Below are 22,855 nucleotides of genomic sequence, written 5' to 3'. Positions count from 1 at the left end.
ACTTCCAAGAAAGTGAAAAGCAATTCGTCCTTTTCCCTAACTCATATATTTACCATCAAGCCATACTTCACAATTCACCCTAGCCGTCCATTTTTCAAGCACATGCACTATAAAGAACCACTTGGGGAACGAGTTCCACACCACCAAATCTCCTTCTTGCACATTTTCTTTCATCATAGCATAACCATCTCTTGCCGAAAACAACCTCACCACACTTCTAACAACACTTTCTTACTTCACTTTGTCAACTTAGCTTGTCACTTGCCAAAACCAAGGAACCAATGGCAGCCTCATCTAGCCACAAAAGAAGAAAGGATAAGGAGCCAATGGAGGAGGAAAGGGAATTTAATGCATGGAAATACAAATCCGTTTTCCATGAGATTCAAGCCGAATGGATGAGACCTAAAAGGGTGCTAGCTGAGGTTCCCTTTGACCTTGAAAAGGATGAGTTTCCAGGTATTTGGGAGAAGATCAAAAAGAGGAAGTGGGAGCTCTTGACTAAGCCAATCACTAAAATCAACATCAACCTGGTGAAGGAGTTTTATGCAAATGCAGTGAGGGAGGATACAACCGAGGAACCCACATACAAAAGCTATGTGAGAGGGGTGGAAGTTGACTTCAGCCCCAAAGCAATCATGAAAACTCTTGGCCTGAAAAACATACGTTTCAGCCAAGCAAGTTATGAGGAAAGGATGATGGGAGAACCTGACTATTCGAGTATTGCTGAAGACCTTTGTGCCATCAGAGCTGAATGGGTAAGAAAAACAAAAGGGGCTCCAAGAGTCTTGAGAAGGGGAGACCTAACACCTGAAGCTAAAGGGTGGTATGCAATAGTTAGGAGATCCATTCTACCCACTGCAAACACTTCAGAAATCATCCCTAAAAGAGCCATCTTGCTACATTGCATTATGGTGGGAGGGGAGATCAAAGTTCATAAACTCATTACTGAACAGATACAAGAGTTTAGTGAGAAAAGTGACCATGACTCCTGGCTCCACTTCCCTAGCACCATCATTAGACTATGCATCGATGCCCAAGTACCACTTGAAGATGAAAGACCTAATTGGCTATATCCTGGAATGGCCATAACTGCGTACAGAATGACTCTTGGCCCAGTGGCTCCAAGACATACAAAAAGAAGAAATGAAGAAGGGCAACAAGCAGAAGCAGAGCAAGAAGCAGAGCAAGAAGGAGAAGAAGGAGAAGAAGGAGAAGAAGAGCAAGAAGAGCAAGGAATTCCAGAAAGAAGGCAACAAGTTCCCAGAGACCCCATGGATATGAGCAGAATGCAGGAAATCATGGATGGAATGTCTCAACAATACATGAGATCTCAGGAGAGACAAGAGGACTTCCACCTAAAAATGATGGATATGCAAAGGAACTTTGAATCAAGATTCCTAGATCTGCAAAGGGAACAGAATTTACAATTACAGGAATCCCTCAGCCACATATGTCAACACCAAGATGCCAGTATCTTTGCAATCAAGGAAGCCACCACTTTGCAGAATGCAAGATACTCAGTTCAAGCTGATTACAACATCAGTTCTCAAATCAAGCTTAACTACATAGGGGAACATCTACACAAGATGGACCCAGCATTCCCAGCTTTTGATGAGTATTTCAAAGGGAGAAAAGAAGGAGAAATAAACAAGGCAATGGTCTTAGAAAAAGGAGTGGAAGAAACAATGAAAAAGGCTGGATTCTGGAAAAAGCTCATAAGAAAAGACAAAGGAAGTACAAGTGGTCAAAAAGAGGTAAGAAGCAAGAAGAAGCAGGATCCCAAAAATCAAGAAGAACCAAGCAATAAATAAGAGGTGGTCTCGTTCCTTAATAATCAAATGATAGTGTGAATTGTCTTTATGAGCTTTCTTTCATTATAAGTCATTTAAGTTTTAATGTGAAGTTGTCAGTATGAGTGTTGGTTTACTGCTTTGAATAAAGTGAATGCCTAGATGTTTGGATATAACTCTACCTTCTTAAACAAATGCTTGCCATGCTAGTTCTGTTTCCAAAAATTAAAAGAAAAGTTTGAACAAAAGTAACTTGGCTCAATTAGTGACAAATCAAGTAGAATTAAGTGGTGGTATGCATGCTTGATTGTTTAGTTAGCTCACTGGAAATTGAGTGTAGAATTATCATTTTTTGTGTAGAAGTTGAATACTGTCTATGGATCTTGATGAATAAATGTCTTTGGCCATGAAAAAGAAAGAAAAAGAAGAAGAAAAGCCACTGAAAAAGGGCAACCAAAAAGCAAAAGAATTAAGAAAATAAAGCTAGGCACCAATGGTTTGAACTTTTGAGACATATGCCTGTGGTGTTTATGTACTAGGATCTGCTTGGATGAATAGGTTCTGAGGAGTGTTTCAACACTTGGTAACTTGGGTTAACTAACCCGGGATTATCAACCAAAAGTCCATTATCAAGAGCAACCTAAATACAAAACATTTAGTCACACAAAGAGGTGCTGGGCACCAATGTCTCAGGAAGAAATGTGAACTAAAATGCATGTAGTGGATATGTGTAGTGCACTGATAAGAAAAAGAAAATGCCAAAGGCTTGTGCAACACATGACACTGAGCAAACAAGGAGCAAAGGAGCTCTAAGAAAAAGAAAAACAAAGAAAGGAAAAAGTGCCAAGGACATATGAATAACAAGAGGCCATAGCAGTGTTTGATGGATGCAATAAAAAAGTGATAATCCTACCTGATAAGAATGAAAAAGTGATGCTGCAACTTTCTGCATAAAACCCTTCTGATGAACTTCAATTGCTTGCTAATATAGCCAATGTAATTGCTTTTTGTTTCATACTTTCTTCTCAAATAACTCAGGACTTGCTTAGGGACAAGCAAGTATTAAGTTTGGTGTTGTGTTGCCAAGGCATCTTAGGCTAGTTTCACTAGCATTTTTCTGTTAGTTTTAGTTGTTTTATGCATTTTCTTGAGCTTAAAGTAACCAAGAATGGTTAAATGAACAACAAAGTAATGAATCATCCAAACAAGAGTAATTTTGATGCAAATTCCATGAGTTTTTAGTTATATTACTTGAATGCTATGAATGGAAGACTTCTCATGAAATTTTGCAAGACTTTGATGCAATTGTGTGGATGATTTCAGGGAAGAAGAGGCTAGGCAAGGAAGCAACAAAATCAGTAAAGGAAGCTTGAAGATCACATGTGGAGAATCTGAAAGTGGCGTTTAACCTCCAGTTTAACCTTAAACTGGAAGTTAAACGCCAGAATAGGAAATGCATCAAAGTTGAAAGTGGCGTTTAACCTTCAGTTTAAGGTTAAACTGGAGGTTAAACGCCAGAATCATGAAAGCTGAGAAAAGAGGAAACTGGCGTTTAACCTCCAGTTTAACCTTAAACTGAAGGTTAAACGCCAGAATGAGAATGGCACCAAGGGAGCATTTTCACGTTTAACCTCCAGTTTAACCTTAAACTGGAGGTTAAACGTGTTCGAACCACATTATGCACCAGGAAGCCATTTCCACGTTTATGCTCCAGTTTGACCTCAAACTGGAGCTTAAACGTGTTCGACATTCACACTCCTGGGCTACCTTCTTCATTCCCACGTTTAAGCTCCAGTTTAAGGTTAAACTGGAGCTTAAACGTGTTCGGCGTTTTTGCTCCTCCAGGGTTGCCTTCTCATTTCCACGTTTAAGCTCCAGTTTGACCTCAAACTGGAGCTTAAATGTGTTCGACCAGAATTGCCTCCAGGGGTTGCAATCTTCATTTCCACGTTTAAGCTTCAGTTTAACCTTAAACTAAAGCTTAAACGTGTTCGATTAATTACCCTCCTGGGTTGCTTTCTTCCAATTCCACGTTTAAGTTTCAGTTTAACCTTAAACTGAAACTTAAACTTCAACTTAAACGCCACCTTTTGAAGGGGTTTCTGGGCCAAATATATTGAAGTTTAAGTTAGCATTTGAGCACAAATATTAACTTAAACGTATTATGGTATGAAACCCAATTGAATAACATGGTTTATGGGATTGGGCCGAAAGAATTGATGAGTCTGGAACTTCAATTTGTTGAGTCTTGTGTCATTACTTGTTTATCACTAAAATTGCTCAATGAATGTTACAGAATTGGATCACAGCCTCATCAGGATTATGGATCATAAACCCAAAGCAAAAGGAATTTAAGAAAAAGCCTCAAAGCCCAAGAAACTCAACAGAAGCTCAATTTAGAAAGTGTATAAATAGGATAGAATTGAAGTTAGTTGGGACTTTTTGGACACTTTAGAACTTTTGATCATTTTGCTATTTTTCATACTTTGTAATTGAATTCAGAGCTATGACTCACTAAACCCCTTTCATTGGGTTAGGGAGCTCTATTGTAATTCAATGAATCAATAATAGTTTTTATCTTCTTCTTCAATCTTTTCTCTTGAATTTTGTTAGAAAGCTTCTCGATCTAATTCCATTGGGTAGTTGTCTTGGGAAAGAAACTACCCATAATTGGAATCCTTCGGAACCTTGGGAAAGGAATGATGGATTCATGCTAGAGAAGCTTTCTCACAGTGAATTGGATTGGGGTTTGGATGGATATTGTGACATGTAATCCTACCAAATTGTGGTTCATGAAACTGTGTGGTATAATCAGTGATCAAGCATCATCTCTTCTTACGAACATTTAAACCAAGGGATTGGGAATTTGTTTGTTTTTAGAGAGAATTGGTGAGCCAAGGAATTGGGATCCAATCATATAAGATTGCCAAGCAAGATTCAATGAATGCATTGGTTGAGGAAGAGATGAAAATGTTTTGATTCGGAGATTTCAATATCTCCTGACCCCAATGAACCCCTCTTTCTGATCTACACTTTCTATTTACATTCTGCAATTTTCAATTCATGCAATCACCCCAATTCCCTTTTAATTTCAGCAATTTACTTTCTCGCATCTTAATTCTCGCAATTTAAGTTTATGCAATTTCAATTCCTTGCAATTTACGTTTCCTGTCACATTTACTTTATGCAATTCACATCCAAAAGTTGATTCCGCTCAACTAAACAAACTTCTAATTCGAATTGCTCATTCAACCAATCCTTGTGGGATTCGACCTCACTCTATTGTGAGTTTTTACTTGACGATAACCGGTGCACTTGCCGGAAGGAATTTTGCCGTTCGTGCAATTTCCTAAAATCGTAGCATAACAAGTTTATGCGCATCATATATGTGCTTGATTAAATGCATAACTCATGAAATAATTGTTGCATAATATCATTCTCATACAAGTGTGAGTTAGCTTGCTGTTGTAAAGACTCTTATCAATAATGAAAAAGCCCTTGGTAACAAAAACAGAAAGAAAAGGGAAAGAAAAAGCCAAAATAGCAATAAAAACAAAGAATAAAGGTTGGACACCAATAGCTTGGACCCTAGGACACATGCCTGTGGTGTTCTTGTACTAAGATATGCTTGGATGAGTAAATTCTAAGGGGTATTTTAAAACCCGGTCACTTAGATCAACTGATTTGGGATGGCCAATTGAAAGTCCACAATAAAGAGCAACTTAGATACAGAACATTTAGTTATCCAAAGAGATGCTGGGCATCAATGATCCTAGGAAGAAATAGTGAGCCAAGTGTCTGTGGTGGAGAGATGTTGAGTAAAAGAAAGAAACAAATAAAGCCAAAGGCTATTACTGCAACATTTGACACCAAAACCTCCAAAAGAATAAGCTTGTTAAGCAATATGAGAAAGAAAAGTTAGCAAGGGAGTGAGTAAAGAGTAAGTCTTATAACAGCAAGTTTAGCAAACCTTTGATGAAAAATGTGTATTATGTAACAGCAAACAATAACTTGAGTTATCATTGTCTGCATAAAGACCCCATAGATCAAGTTCTGCTATATGCCTAATAAGGATATGTGTTCTTTTCTTGTCCATTTCAATTTCTCTTAGTTTTGATGCTTGCTTGGGGACAAGCAAGATTTAAGTTTGGTGTTGTGATGACAAGTCATCATATACCCATTTTTCAAGCTAATTTCACTTGTTTTGTTAGCATTTATGCACTTTCTTGCATCCTAAGTAAGTGATTTGGAGTGAAAATGCATAACTTCTTTAAATCAAACAACCACCATGAAATTAATGTTAAATCATAAGGTTTAAGCTAATTTTAATTGAATTTTAATTGATTTATAAGCCTTATGAATTTAGTGAGACTTAGAGTGGTTGTTTTGGTTTATTGTAGGTGAAGAAAAGAATAAAAGAGAAAAGCGTGGCTTAAGAAAGCGTGACCAAAGGAGAAGAAAGTGTGGTCAAAGGAAGGAAAAGTGTGTCGCATGCAATGGGGGAGGCAAGCATTGCCCTCCACAAGGGCACACTGCCCTCTAGGAGGGCAACATAAGGGAACAAGGCAAAGAAGGCAACTCTGCCCTGCCCACTACAAGGGCAGAGCACAAATTTGTGCCTTGGAATCAAGAAGAAGAAAATGTTGCCTTGCCCTCCACAAGGACAGTATCGGGCTCACCAAGGAAGAAAATCAAAGGAAAAATGCCTATGATGCTTGCCAAAAGAGTTGAACACGGGACCATGAGGAAGCAAGGAACTAAGGTCCATTACCGTGCCAAGAAACCAAGGAAAATGATTGAGCGTGTGTTTCTGCCCGGATTCGAGCGCGGGACTTCATTTTGGAAACACTGCCCTGCCCTCCGCGAGGGCAGGGCAGCATTTTGTTGGTGCATGAATCTGGCGCACCAAGGGACATTTCTGGCGCACCAAATCACTATCCTGGCAGCACCAGCGCGCACCACAGCACGATCCTGGCAGCACCATATTTTTCTGCCCTGCCCTTCGTGAGGGCAGGGCAGCATCCTGTGCACCAAGGCACCATTCTGGCGCACCATGGTATGAATCTGGCAGCACCAAGCAGCGCACCAAGCACCCATCTGGCGCACCAATTTTTCCTGCCCTGCCCTCCGTGCGGGCAGGGCAGCATTCTGCGCACCTAGCCTGCACCACGCCGCACCAACAACGCACCAAACACCAAATCCTGCCCTGCCCTCCGCAAGGGCAGGGCAGCCTCCTGGGAGCTATTATTTTTGGGCCGAAAATTCAATTAAAATTCCAATTTAATTCATTTCTTCACCAAATCAAAAGCCCATCCAAATCCCAAAATCCAAGAATAGAAAGTGTATAAATAGGAGCTAGTTTGATGTAATTAGGACTTTTGGACTTTTACTTTCACTTTTGAACTTTGGATATTTACCTTTTACTTGATTTTTGAATTTCATACTTCCTTTGGAGCTTGGAATTCTGCAAATTCTCTTGGTGATTTCACTGAGAATTCAGAGAATTGGGGAGGAGAATTGATCTCTCTTCTTCCTCGTTCTTACCTGAGCACTTTTATTTTTCTTGTTTTGAGTTTTGGGTGTGAAGAGTTGAGGAACTTCTGTCTCAACCTCCATTCCAAAATCTCTTTAATTCTTTTCTGCATAATTAAATTGAATTTCAATTTCCTTTACTGCTTCTTCTTAAATTTCTTGTCAATTGCTTTGAGTACTTGGATCTAGGAAGGTAATTGAGATCTAGGCTCTGCTACCTAGTCTCTTGAGCCCTGAGATCCCAATTTACTTTTGGTTCTTCTGTGAACCTCTGCTGCACTTTAATTTCCATCTCTGTTTGAACTTTAGTTTATTCCAATTCATCTTCTACTTAATTAATTGTTGCAATTTACTTTCTCTTTGTTTATATTCTGCAATCCCAGTCCTCAAATCCCTTTTACATTCAAGCACTTTACATTTCTTGCCATTTAAGTTACTGCAATTTACATTTCTTGCACTTTAAGTTCCAGTCATTTACTTTCTTGTTCTTTAAGATTCTACAAGTTTACTTTCCTGTTCTTTAATTTACTGCAAATTCCCCCTCTCCCTTTACATTCCAAGCAATTTATCTTCTGCTAAATACAACCCACTCAACCAAAACTTGATTCGCTTGACTAAATCAACCACTAAACTAAAATTGCTCAATCCTTCAATCCCTGTGGGATCGACCTCACTCATGTGAGTTATTATTACTTGATGCGACCCGGTACACTTGCCGGTGAGTTTTGTGTTGGATCGTTTTCCACACATCAGGAGGCTGGCCATTCGGCCATGCCTAGACCCTTTTGTTCTTATGTATTTTCAACGGTGGAGTTTCTACACCTCATAGATTAAGGTGAGGAGCTCTGCTGTTCCTCAAGAATTAATGCAAGTACTATTGTTTTTCCTTCAATTCACGCCTACTTCTTCTCCAACATATACTCTTGTACTTAATTCAGTTAATTCAGACTGAAGGGGTGACCCGTAATAATCACCCACTATCTTCAGTACTCGCTTAGCCAAGATCTGCGTGCCTGACAACCACAAGCGGTCTACATAATGTTCAACATAGTCATTAGACGCCAGCTGGAGAATATTCTCTTGGGTCTCTGATCCATGCATTTGACTAGCATCTCTTGACAACAGAGCATTCAAATCAGTGAGATTAGAACCTTGGTGGTATAGGCTAGAAACAATTGGCAGCATTCCTGAGATCCAGAAAGTCTAAACATTGTCTGTGGTATTCCGAGTAAGACTTGGGAGGGGATGACTGTGACGAGCTTCAAACTCGCGACTGTTGTGCGCAGTGACAATGCACAAAAGGATCAATGGATCTTATTCCGACACAAGTGAGAACCGACAGATGATTAACCTTGCGGTGAGAACCGTATCCGGACCATTTTTACTGAGAGAACGGATGGTAGCCATTGACAACGGTGATCCACCAACTTACAGCTTGCCATGGAAGGGAGTGTGCATGATTTGATGGAAGCAATAGGGAAGCAGAGGTTCAGAAGCAACAAAGCATCTCCAAATGCTTATCTGAAATTCCCACCAATGAATTACATAAGTATCTCTATTTTATTTTATGTTTTATTTATCTGTTAATTATCAAAATATCATAACCATTTTAATCTGCCTGACTGAGATTTACAAAATGACCATAGCTTGCTTGAAGCCGACAATTTCCGTGGGATCGACCCTTACTCACGTAAGGTATTACTTGGACGACCTAGTGCACTTGCTGGTTAGTTGTGCGGAGTTGTGAAAAGTGTGATCACAATTTCGTGCACCAAGTTTTTGGCACCATTGCCGGGGATTGTTTGAGTTTGGACAACTGACGGTTCATCTTGTTGCTTAGATTAGGTAATTTTATTTTATGTTTAAGCTTTCTTTCATTTTTATTTTCGAAAAAAATAATAAATACAAAAAAAAATTAATAAAACCATGAAAAAAAACAAAACAATTTTTTTTTTTATGTTTCTTGTTTGAATCTAGTGTCAAATTCTAAGTTTGGTGTCAATTGCATGTCTTCATTGATCTTCAAGTTGTTCTGGATGATTTTCCTTGTTCTGATCTTTAACTTCTCCTGTTTTGTGTATTTTCTTGTTTTTCATATACATTTTCAAATCCATAGTGTTTAAACATTAAAAATTTCTAAGTTTGGTGTCTTGCATATCCTTCTTTTATTAAAAATTTTCCAAAATATGTCCGTGATGTTCATCATGATCTTCAAAGTGTTCTTAGTGTTCATCTTGATATTTAAAGTGTCCTTGCATGCATTACTTATTTTGATCTTGCATTTTTATGTTTTATTTCATTTTGTTGTTTTTCTCTCTCTTCATTAAAAATTCAAAAATAAAAATATCTCTTTTCAAGTAAATAATACAGAGAAATGAAGATTCAGAACATACACCAGAGCAACCACAGAGAAAAAGCTAGGTGTTTAGAAAAACGCCCAGTAAAGAAGGAATTCTGGCGTTAAACGCCAGTCAGGGTATCTGGCTGGGCGTTAAACACCCAAAGAGGTAGCATTCTAGGTGTTAAACGCCAAAATGGATAGCATCCTGGGCGTTTAACGCCAGGATGACACAGGGGAGGTAATTTCGTTTCAAATTCAATTTTTTTTCAAATTTTCATGTTTTAAATCTTGATTTTAAAATCTTATCTTTCCACATTTTCAAAAATCCTTGCTAACAATTAATGTTTTGATCCAAAAAATTGCAAGTTTGTTACTTTCTTGTTAAGAAAGGTTCAATCTTTGAATTTTAGAATCATATCCTTTAGTTTCTTGTTAGTCAAGTCATCAATTATAAAAATCAAATCTTTTTCAATCATATCTTTTCAATCATATCTTTTTAAAACTATATCTTTTTCAATCAAATCTTTTTCAATCATATCTTTTTAAATTTTGATTTCAAAATCTTTTTCTAACTTCTTGTCTTTTCAAAATTATTTTCAAATCTTTTTCAACTAATTACTATTTCTTATCTTTTTCAAAACCACCTAACTATTTTTCCACTTCCAATTTTTGAAAATCACTAACCTCTTTTTCAAAAATCTTTTTAATTAACTAATTGTTTTAAATTCTAATTTATGTTATTTCTTTTAAATTTTTGAAAACTCTCTCTCTCATCTCTTTCTATTTATTTTATTTAATTGCTAACATTCCTCCTCCACTCATCTAAAAAAATTTTCAAACTCACCTCCTCTCTCTTCTCGTTCTTCTACTCCTTTTCCTCTGACACATCAAGGAGTCTCTATACTGTGACATAGATGATTCCACTACTCCCTTTTTGTTCTCTTCTTTTTCATATGAGCAGAAACAGGGATAAAAACATTCTTGTTGAAGCTGATCCTAAACCTGAAAGGACTCTAAAGAAGAAGCTAAGAGAAGCTAAAGCACAACACTCCGGAGAGGACATTTCAGAGAATTTCGAAAAAGAAGTAGACATGGCAGCCGAGAAGCTAAAGCACAATACTCCGGAGAGGACATTTCAGAGAATTTCGAAAAAGAAGTAGACATGGCAGCCGAACCCAACAACAATGCAAGAGATGCAAGGAAGATGCTTGGTGACTATACTACACTAACTTCCAACTTCTATGGAAGAAGCATCTCCATTTCTGCCATTGGAGCAAACAACTTTGAGCTTAAGCCTCAATTAGTTTCTCTAATGCAGTAGAATTGCAAGTTTCATGGACTTCCATCAGAAGATCCTCATAAGTTCTTAGCTGAATTCTTGCAGATCTGTGATACTATCAAGACCAATGGGGTTGATCCCGAGGTCTACAGACTTATGCTTTTCCCCTTTCCTCATCAATGCTTTCTTGACCAAATTCTTTCCACCTCAAAAGATGAGCAAGCTTAGAGTAGAAGTCCAAACCTTCAAATAGAAGGAAGGTGAATCCCTCTATGAAGCTTAGGAAAGATACAAGAAATTAACTAAAAGGTGTCCTTCTGATATGCTTCCAGAATGGAGCATCATATGTATATTCTATGATGGTCTGTCTAAATTGTGCAAGATGTCATTAGACCATTCTGCTAGTGGATCTCTTCATCTGAAAACTCCTATAGAAGCCCAGGAACTCATTGAGATGATTGCAAATAACCAGTTCATGTACACTTCTGAAAGAAATCCTGTAAATAATGGGATGACTAAGAAGAAAGGTGTTCTTGAGATTGATACTCTGAATTCCATATTGGCTCAGAATAAAATATTGGCTCAGCAAGTCAATATGATTTCTTAGAATCTGACTGGATTACAAGCTGCATCCGGCAGTGCTAAAGAAGCCTCCGCTGAAGGAGAAGCTTATGACCCTGAGAATCCTGCAATGGAAGAGGTGAATTACATGGGAGAATCCTATGGAAACACCTATAATCTTTCATGGAGGAATCATCCAAATTTCTCATGGAAGGATCAACAGAAGCCTCAACAAGGCTTCAACAACAATAATGGTGGGAAAAATAGGTTTGGCAATAGCAAAGCTTTTCCATTATCATCTCAGCAGCAGACAGATAATTCTGAGCATAGCCTCTCTGGCTTAGCAAACATAGTCTCTGATCTATCTAAGGCTACTCTCAGTTTCATGACTAAAACAAGGTCCTCCATAAAAAATTTGGAGGAATAAGTGGGTCATCTGAGTAAAAGAGTTACTGAAACTCCTCCTAGTACTCTCCAAAGCAATACAGAAGAGAATCCCAAAAGAGAGTGCAAGGCCATAACCACATCCAAAGTAGCCGAACCTGGAGAGAGTGAAAAGGCAGTGATTCCTAGTGAGGAAGACCTCAAGGGACGTCCACTGACAAATAAGGAATTACCTATTAAGGAACCAAAGGAATCTGAGGCTCATATAGAGACCATAGAGATTCTACTGAACTTACTGTTGCCATTCATGAAGTCTAATGAATATTCTTCCTCTAAAAATGGTGAAGACATTGATGAAGAGAAAGTTGCTCAGTATCTGAGAGCAATCATGAAGCTGAATACCAAGTTATTTGGTAATGAGACTTGGGAGGATGAACCTCCATTGCTCATCAATGAACTGAATACATGGATTTGGCAGACATTACCTCAGAAGAAACTGAATCCTGGAAAGTTCTTAATACCTTGCATCATAGGCACCATGACCTTTGAAAAGGCTTTGTGTGACCTGGGGTCAGGTATCAACCACATGCCACTCTCTGTAATGGAGAAACTAGGGATCTTTGAAGTACAAGCTGTAAAAATCTCACTAGAGATGGCAGACAAATCAATGAAACAGGCTTTTGGACTTGTAGAGGATGTCTTAGTGAAGGTTGGAGGCCTTTACGTCCCTGCTGACTTCATAATCCTATACATTGGGAAGGATGAGGATGAATCCATCATCCTTGAAAGACCTTTTCTAGCCACAGCAAGGGCTGTGATTGATGTGGACAAAAGAGAGTTAGTCCTTCAATTGGATGAGGATTACCATGTGCTTAAGGCTCAAGAATCTTCTTCTGTAGACATAGAGAAGAAGCATGAAAAGCTTATCTCAATACAGGGTCAGACAGAGCCCGCACACTTAACTTCTAAGTTTGGTGTTGGGAGGCCACAACCATGCTCTGAGCATCTGTGAAGCTCTGTAAGAGCTTCCTATCAAGCTATTGACATTAAAGAAGCGCTTATTGGGAGGCAACCTAATTTTATTTATCTATATTAACTACTTTCTCATTTTTATTTTCTAGTGTTAGTCATTATTTTCTTTAGGTTTTTGATCATGTGAAGTCACAAAAACAGCTGCAGAATTAAAGCAAGAATCAAAAACAGCATAAAAAAATAGCACACCCTGGAGGACGAGCTTACTAGCGTTTAAACGCCAGTAAGGCTAGCAAATTGGGCGTTTAACGCCTAGTCTAGCACCATTTTGGGCATTAGACGCCAGAAATGGCACACAGACTGGCGTTTAATGCTAGAAAAGGCTGTCTGGTGTCTGGCTGGCATTAAACGCCAGTAAGGGTAGCAGAATGGGCGTTTAACGCCCAGTCTGGCAGCATTCTAGGCGTTAAACGCCAAAACTGGCAGCCGGACTGGCGTTTAACGCCATAAATGGGCAGCAGCATGGCGTTTAATGCTAGAAATGCCACACAGAAGGCGTTTAAACGCCAGAAAGGTGCAGGGATGAGAAATTCTTGACACCTCAGGATCTGTGGACCCCATAGGATCCCTACCTACCTCAACTCATTCTCACTCCTCTTCACACATTTCCATAACACCATTCCCCAAACACCATTCACCTATCAAATCCTACCCTCTTCCCTAAAACTTCTTCACCACTCACATCCATCCACTATTTCCCATCATACAACTCACCTACCCCTACCCATTCAAATTCAAACCATCTCCCTCCCAAACCCACCCATTCTCACACGTATCCCCTCTCTCTCTTACCCTATAAATACAGCTTCATCTCCTCCATTTCTTTTTCTCCTCCTCCTTTCTTTCTTCTTTTGCTCAAGGACGAGCAAACCTTTTAAGTTTGGTGTGGAAAAAAATGTTGTTTTTTGTTTTTCCATAACCATTAATGGCACCTAAGGCCGGAGAAACCTCTAGAAAGAGGAAAGGGAAGACAACTGCTTCCAACTCTGAGTCATGGAAGATGGAGAGATTTTTCTCAAAAGCCCATCACTAAAAAGAGGATAGAGCAAACAAGAGAGCCTACTCATGGACCTCAACAAGAGCTTGAGGAAATTCCTCATCAAGAAATCCCTGAGATGCCTCAAGGGATGCATTTCTCTCTACACAACTATTGGGAGCAACTTAACACCTCTTTAGGAGAATTGAGTTCCAATATGGAGCAACTAAGGATGGAGTACCAAGAGCACTCTATTATCATCCATGAAATTAGAGAAGACCAAAGAGCCATGAGGAAAGAGCAACAAGGGCAAGGAAGATACATTGAGGAGCTTAAGCACTCCATAGGATCTTCAAGAGGAAGAACTAGCCGCCCTCACTAAGGTGGACCCATTCTTTAATTTCCTTGTTATTTGTTTTTCTGTTTTGCGGTTTTTATGCTTTATGTTTTGTCTATGTTTGTTACATGATCATTAGTGTCTAGTGTCTATGTCTTAAAGCTATGAGTGTCCAATGAATCATTCACCTTTCTTAAATGAAAATGTTTCTAATTGCAAAAGAACAAGAAGTACATGAATTTTGAATTCTATCTTGAAATTAGTCAATTATTATGATGTGGTGGCAATACTTTTTGTTTTCTGAATGAATGCTTGAACAGTGCATATTTTTTATAGTGAAGTTTATGAATGTTAAAATTGTTGGCTCTTGAAAAAATAATGAAAAAAGAGAAATGTTATTGATAATCTGAAAAATCATAAAATTGATTCTTGAAGCAAGAAAAAGCAGTGAAAAATACAAAGCTTGGGAAAAAAATAGGCAAAAAGAAGAAGGAAAAAGAAAAAGCAAGAAGAAAAAGCCAATAGCTCTTTAAACCAAAAGGCAAGAGCAAAAAGCCAGTAACCCTTTAAACTAAAAGGCAAGGGTAAAAGGGATCCAAGGCTTTGAGCATCAGTGGATAGGAGGGCCCAAAGGAATAAAATCTTGGCCTAAGCGGCTAAAATCAAGCTATCCCTAACCATGTGCTTGTGTCATGAAGGTCCAAGTGAAAAGCTTGGGACTGAGTGGTAAAAGTCGTGATCCAAAGAAAAAGAGTGTGTTTAATAACTCTGGACACCTCTAACTGGGGACTCTAGCAAAGCTGAGTCACAATTTGAAAAGGTTCACCCAGTTATGTGTCTGTGGCATTTATGTATCCGGTGGTAATACTGAAAAACAAGATGCTTAGGGTCACGGCTAAGACTCATATGTGATGCCCGGGCATCTAGGCCAGTTTCACTGACCTTTTCTTTACTGTTTTAGGGTAGTTTCATGCATTTTCTTAGAGAATAAGGCAAGTGTTGGATGAAAATACACTCACACCTTGATTCAAGCAACTATTGTGAATTTTACATGATTTCATGAGGATTTTTCAAGAATTGAATGACAAATTGATGATGCATAATCTCATGACTTTGACTAGAGCTTTGATGCACTTTATTTTCTTGATTTCAGGACAAAGGAAGCAAGGAAGAACCACGTTAGTAGCCACGTTAACCTAGTTAACGTGACCACTAACGTGGAATGGGAAAGAGCTTGCAACGTTAATGAGAAAAGTGATCACCAATAATGCCTGCGAAGCCATCATAAGCCCATGTTAATTGCCACGTTAACTAGGTTAACGTGGTAGTTAACGTGGAGACAAAGAGAGCTCCAACGTTAATGGTAAACGTGAACACCACTAACACTCCAAAATGTGGAAATGAACCACGTTAAGAGTCACGTTAACTTAGTTAACGTGAACTCTAGCGTGGAAGAGAGGAACAATGCCAACATTAGTGACACTCACCTTTGTCACTAACGTTGGATCAAACTAGCATTGCCCACGTTAGTGGTCACGTTAAGACCACTAACGTGAAAGTTAACGTGGAGCTAAGATTGATGAGCCAACGTTAGTGACACTCACCTTTGTCACTAACGTTGGAGATGGCATTCACTACCACGTTAGTGGCCACGTTAACTTAGTTAACGTGAGATCTAACGTGGAGAGTAGGGGCACTTAGAGCATTAGTGACAAATGTGAGTGCCACTAACGCTCTCGAAGATGAGGCATACCCACGTTAAGAGCCACGTTAGTTACACTAACGTGAACTCTAACGTAGGGACAAGGGGCACAAGGCAACGTTATTGGGACAGGTGAGTCCCAATAACGCTTACGAAGGTTTATAAGTGCCACTAACGTTGGAGTTAACGTGGGTTATATGGGGTTGGAACGTTAGTGAAAAAGGTGATTGCCACTAACGTTCTCGAACCCACAATGTCACTTAACGTTAACTTCACTAACGCCCATGCCTAATTCATACTTTTCTGCAAGCTGAGCCCACTAAAGATTGTAACTGCTTCAACTCAAGATCTAAGGCCCACATCCAAGACTTGAAGAACTCACTAGAAGATCAAGAGAAGTAGTATATATAGGAGTAGTTTTGAACTATAGAGAAGCTTGGCACTTTGGAGAACTACCCTCTGTATATTTACTTTTCTGCACTTTTAGCTAAGAATGTATTCTTTTCTGCCATTTTCCATTTCTAGAGCTATGAACAACTAAACCCCTTTCATTGGGTTAGGGAGCTCTGTTGTAATTTGATGGATCAATTATAGTTTTCATTCTCTTCTTCTTTCTTCTCTTTTGTTTTACTAGAAAGCTTTCGATCTTAATTCAATTGGTTAGTTGTCTTGGAAAAGAAACTCTCCATAATTGGATCTCCTCTGAGCCTTGGAAAAGGGATGAGGAGATCATGCTAGAATTGCTTTCTCATGTTGGATCAAATTGGGGTCTGGGCAGATATAGTGACATGTAATCCTCCCAACACTTTGATTTGGAAATACATGTGGTATAATCAGTGACCACACTTTGTCTCTTTCCATGAGAAATTAAATCAAGGAATTGGGCAATTGTTAAAGCTTAGAGAGATTGGGTTGCTAAGGAATTGGAACTCAATCACTTAAGATTGCCAAGGAGATCAATAGATGCTTTGATTGAGGAAGAGATGAAAATGAATTTGATCCAGAGAATACAATATCTCCTGAGCCCAATGAATTCCCTATTTCTGATCTTACCCATTCTCTTTACTTTCTGCCATTTATTTACATGCTCATTTCCCCAAATCCCCATCTAAGATTCTACACTTTATTTTCTGCTATTTACATTCCCGCCATTTAATTTTCTACAATTCTCAAACTACATTCTGTTTAGCTCAACTAGCATATTCTTCCAACTAAAGTTGCTTGACCAATCAATCCCTGTGGGATTCGACCTCTCTCTATTGTGAGTTTTTACTTGATGACAATTCGGTATACTTTTTGAAGGAAAATTTGTTGAGAGACAAGTTTTCGTGCATCAAGTTTATGGCGCCGTTGCCGGGGATTGATTTTGTATCAACAATGATTAAGTTGGAAGTTCACTAGATTGAGCATTTTTCTTTTGTTTGTTTACTTTATTCAGTTGTTTACCTTCAGTTTGTTCCGTTTCTTCCTCATCCCCTATACCCCCTCTGTTTTCTTTCTTTCTTTATTATTTACAATTCTGCTCACTAACCCACTAACTATTTGATAATTTGCACCACTCACACTAACAATCAATCTAACAAGAATAACCTCTTTATTTCATCTCTTGCTGTGTGTTTTGTTAGTTGTATAACAGGGAGAAGAGGGGAAGCTTCAACTTCCTTCGATTCAGAACCTAAAAGAACCCTCCGGAGACTAAGGAGGGAAGCAAGAGGGAAAGGAGTTGTTGGTGCTGAGGAAGAGGAAGAGTATTTTGCAACCAACATGGAGGAGAACTTGAAAAACAATCATGAAGGAGAAGCTCACAACCATGCTAGAGAAGGCCCTACAAACCATGCTGGGCAAGAAAGGAGAGTTCTAGGCTCCTACATCAATCCAAATCTAGGAAACTGTGGAAGTAGCATCCAAAAGCCCACCATACATGCCAACAACTTTGAATTAAAACACCAGCTAATCACCCTTGTTCAGAACAATTGCTCATTTGGAGGTAGTGCTCAAGAAGACCCCAACCAACATCTAACCACCTTCCTGAGAATTTGTGACACTGTGAAGTCTAATGGAGTCCACCCAGATGACTATAGGCTACTTTTGTTCCCTTTTTAACTCAGGGACAAAGCATCCAAGTGGCTTGAATCCTTCCCAAAGGAGAGCTTGACAAATTAGGAAGATGTGGTGAACAGGTTTTTGGCAAGATTCTACCCTCCTCAAAGAATTAATAGGCTGAGATCTAAGGTGCAAACTTTTAGGCAACAAGATGGTGAGACTCTCTATGAGGCATGGGAGAGGTTCAAGGACTTAACAAGAAGATGCCCACCAAACATGTTCAATGAATGGGTTCAACTTCACATTTTCTATGAAGGTCTTTCTTATGAGTCAAAGAAGGCTGTAGACCATTCATTAGGGGGCTCTCTAAACAAGAAGAAAACCATTGAAGAAGCCATAGATGTCATTGAAACAGTAGATGAGAATGACTACTTCTATGCCTCTGAAAGAAGCAATACTCGAGGAGTAATGGAGCTGAACCACATGGATGCATTGCTAGCTCAAAATAAGATGATCACCAAGCAGCTAGCAGATCTTACCAAGAAGGTGGAGGAAAACCAAGTTGCAGCAGTCATCACTTCATCACCAGCTCAAGAAGGAGTGAATATAGGAGAAGAAGGTGACTGGGAACAAGCCAACTATGTTGGAAACTCACCTAGATAAATCCATGATCCATACTCTAAAACTTACAACTCTGGATGGAGAAATCACCCCAACTTTGGGTGGGGAAATCAACAAGACCAAGGCCAAGACCAAAGACGCCACAACTACAACCCCAACAATAATGCAACCCACCAACATCCCTCACAGAGGTCTTATCAACAACCACCTAATCCCAACCCACCATTACTAACCGAGGATAGACTTTCAAAGATTGATACTCTACTTTAAGACATATGTCGAGAAATCCAAGACAATAAGGTGTTTAAGGAGGAAGTGCGAGCCAATATCAAAAACCAAGGGGAAAACATCAAGAAACTGGAGTCTTAAGTAGGGTATTGGTGCACGAAATCTTAATCCCAATATCAAAATCAAAATTTCTTATGATCTCGTACCACTAACCAGCAAGTGCACTGGGTCGTCCAAGTAATACCTTACGTGAGTAAGGGTCGATCCCACAGAGATTATTGGTTTGAAGCAAGCTATGTCTATTTTATTATTCTTAGTCAGGATTTCAATTAAAATTATCAGTTGAAATTATTAGAAAAATAAAAGAGCGTGAATTAATTACTTATAATGCAGTAATGGAGAATATGTTGGAGTTTTGGAGATGCTTTGTCCTCTGAATTCCTGCAATGTAATATTCAACTCAATTGTTTGTAAAGTTCCAACCATGGCAAGCTGTATGTAGGGCGTCACCATTGTCAGTGGCTACCTCCCATCCTCTCAGTGAAAATGGTCCAGATGCTCTGTCACAGCACGGCTAATTAGCTGTTGGTTCTCGATCATGTTGGAATAGGATCCATTGATCCTTTTGCGTTTGTCATCACGCCCAGCAATCGCGAGTTTGAAGCTCGTCACATCCATCCAATCATTGAATCCTACTCGGAATACCACAGACAAGGTTTAGACTTTCCGGATCCTCAAGAGTGGCCGCCATCAGTTCTAGCTTATACCACAAAGATTCTGATTAAGGAAGCTAAGAGACGCTCATTCAATCTGATATAGAACGGAAGTATTTGTCAGGTACACGTTCATGGATTGAGGGAGGTGATGAGTGTCACGGATCATCACCTCCTTCACAATTAAGCGCGAATGAACATCTTAGATAGGAATACACACACGTTTGAATGAAATAGAAACAATTGCATTAATTCATTGAGACGCTGCAGAGCTCCTCACCTCCAACAATGGAGTTTAGAGACTCATGCCGTCAAAGTGTATAAAGTTCAGATCTAAAAATGTCATGAGGTGCAAAGTTAATCTCTAAAAGTTGTTTAAATAGTAAACTAGTAACCTAGGTTTACAGAAAATGAGTAAACTATGATAGATAGTGCAGAAATCCACTTCTGGGGCCCACTTGGTGTGTGCTGGGGCTGAGACTTAAGCCTCTCACGTGCCTGGGGCTGTTTTGGGCGTTCAACGCCAGGTTGTAACCTGTTTCTGGCGTTGAACTCCAGCTTGTAACCTGTTTCTGGCGCTGGACGCCAGACAGCAGCATGATACTAGCGTCGAACGCCAGTTTACGTCGTTTATCTTCGCGCAAAGTATGGACTATTATATATTGCTGGAAATCCCTGGATGTCTACTTTCCAACGCCGTTGAGAGCGCGCCAATTGCACTTCTGTAGCTCCAGAAAATCCATTTCGAGTGCAGGGAGGTCAGAATCCAGCAGCATCAGCAGTCCTTTTTCAGCCTAACTAAGATTTTTGCTCAGCTCCCTCAATTTCAGCCAGAAAATACCTGAAATCACAGAAAAACACACAAACTCATAGTAAAGTCCATAAATATGATTTTTGCCTAAAAACTAATAATATTCTACTAAAAACTAATTAAAACATGCTAAAATCTACATGAAATTACCCCCAAAAAGCGTATAAAATATCCGCTCATCACAACACCAAACTTAAACTGTTGCTTGTCCTCAAGTAACTAGATAAATAAAATAGGATGAAAAGAAATTAAGAAGTAATAATATTTCAGAGTTTTTGAGTGGAGCTCAGATTCTTATTAGATGAGCGGGGCTTGTAGCTTTTTGTTTCTGAATAGTTTTGGTATCTCCCTTTATCCTTTGAAATTCAGAATGATTGGCATCCATAGGAACTCAGAATTCAGATAGTATTATTGATTCTCCTAGTGTAGTATGTTGATTCTTGAACACAGCTACTTTATGAGTCTTTGCCGTGGCCCTAAGCACTTTGTTTTCCAGTATTACCACCGGATACATAAATGCCACAGACACATAATTGGGTGAACCTTTTCAGATTGTGACTCATCTTTGATAGAGTCCCCAATTAGAGGTGTCCAGAGTTCTTAAGCACACTCTTTTGCTTTTGATCACGACTTTAATCTCTCAGTCTCAAGCTTTTCACTTGGACCTGCATGCCACAAGCACATGGTTAGGGACAACTTGATTTAGCCGCTTAGGCCTGGATTTATTTCCTTGGGCCCTCCTATCCATTAATGCTCAAAGCCTTGGATCCTTTTTACCCTTGCCTTTTGGTTTTAAGGGCTATTGGGTTTTTCTGCTTGCTTTTTCTTTCTCTCTCTTTTTTTTTTCGCAAGAATTTTTTTCACTGCTTTTTCTTGCTTCAAGAATCAATTTCATGATTTTTCAGATCATCAATAACATTTCTCTTGTTCATCATTCTTTCAGGAGCCAACAATTTTAACATTCATAAAATTCAATATAAAAAATATGCACTGTTCAAGCATTCATTCAGAAGACAAAAAGTATTGCCACCACATATAAATAATTAGAATTTTCCTTATTAAGAACTCGAAAAAATTAAATTGCCTCTTTGTTCTAAAAAATTTACTATTTTATTCATGTTTGATGATGATGAGAAAAATAAATTATAACTTAATTGAAAATAAAATCAAAATAGATATGCTAATTACTACTACTCCTATATAACTTCTAAGGTAAAATCCTATAATAATACTATCACAGAGTTAAAGCTAGAATTAGAACTTAACAACTTGTATTTTGGGAAGTGGATGTTCCTCTAGTCTATGGGGTGCCTTCAAGAATTAATTTCTGACACTTCAGCTCCCTTAAGTTCACATCCTTGCTCTTCCTGTTCCTTTAGGTGCCATGATCTTAATGAGTTTTAGCTCAGTGATCATGGCAAATCACACCAAACTTAGAGGTTTGCTTGTCCTCAAGCAAAAGAAAGGAAAGGAGAGGAATAGAAGGAGAGGCAATTTCGAAAAAAAAAGGTAAGATGAGTTGAAAAAGATATGAGAAGAAATTAAAAAGATTTGAAAAAGAATTCAAAAAGATAGATGAGTTTTGAAAAAGATTTGAAAAGAAATTAAAGAAAAATCAATAAATATGTTTAGGATTAAAATTTTTGGACTTGAAGGATGAGATTTTGAAACATGTTTATGCAAGAAATCATGAATTGAAACATAAAAAAATTAGAAAATTTGTGAAGAAAAACGAATTTTACCTCCTCCCCACCATCCTGGCGTTAAACGCCCAAATGCTGCATGTTTTGGGCGTTTAACGCCCAATTGCTGCTTTTCCTGGGCGTTCAATGCCCAGCTGTTGCTTCTTTATGGCGTTAAACGCCAGGAAGTCCTTTGTCACTGGGCATTTTTCGAAACGCCCAGGATGCTGTAATTTTGGCGTTAAACGCCCAGAAGGAGCTTCTTTCTGGCGTTCAACGCCCAGAAGATGCTCCTTTCTGGCATTCAACGCCCAGATGGCTATCCTTACTGGCGTTGAACGCCCAGTGGATGCTTCTTTTGGGCGTTCAACGCCCAAAATGTTTCTTATTGGCTTTTTCACGCCAGTGAGCTTCCAAATTCCCCTGTAACTCTGTGAATTCAATCAATTGCTATTTTACCTTTTGAAGATACTTTGACATATATCTGTAAAAATCAATTAATTAGCAGAAACAAATAAAATTAAATTTTGTGAATGGCTGGGTTGCCTCCCAGCAAGTGCTTCTTTAATGTCATTAGCTGGACTATTACTGAGCTTTTAATCAAGTCTCAGTTTTGAGCATTCTTGCTCAAAATTGCTTTCAAGATAATGTTTAACTCTCTGTCCATTAACAATGAACTTTTTGTTAGATTTATTATCCTGAAGCTCTACGTATCCATATGGTGATACACTTGTAATCACATATGGACCTCTCCACCAGGATTTTAATTTCCCGGGGAATAATTTGAGCCTAGAATTAAATAGCAGAACTTTCTGCCCCGGCT

The 22,855-nt window shown here is 38.8% G+C and overlaps 2 non-coding genes across 2 annotated transcripts; both read right to left on the bottom strand.

Moving 5' to 3' along the window:
* Positions 1 to 11,162: 11,162 nt before the first annotated feature.
* On the bottom strand, positions 11,163 to 11,270 carry LOC130984666 (small nucleolar RNA R71). Its single transcript, XR_009088583.1, has one exon. It is a non-coding gene; the product is annotated as a small nucleolar RNA R71 (small nucleolar RNA).
* Positions 11,271 to 18,151: 6,881 nt separating this feature from the next.
* On the bottom strand, positions 18,152 to 18,258 carry LOC130983731 (small nucleolar RNA R71). The gene has a single exon (XR_009087709.1). It is a non-coding gene; the product is annotated as a small nucleolar RNA R71 (small nucleolar RNA).
* Between the last annotated feature and the right edge of the window lie 4,597 nt (positions 18,259 to 22,855).

Source organism: Arachis stenosperma, chromosome 5 (genome assembly GCF_014773155.1).
Source record: "Arachis stenosperma cultivar V10309 chromosome 5, arast.V10309.gnm1.PFL2, whole genome shotgun sequence".
In the NCBI taxonomy this organism is placed as follows: Eukaryota; Viridiplantae; Streptophyta; class Magnoliopsida; order Fabales; family Fabaceae; genus Arachis; species Arachis stenosperma.
Note: the sequence above shows the minus strand (reverse complement) of the source record. Positions and strands in the feature narration are given on the sequence as shown.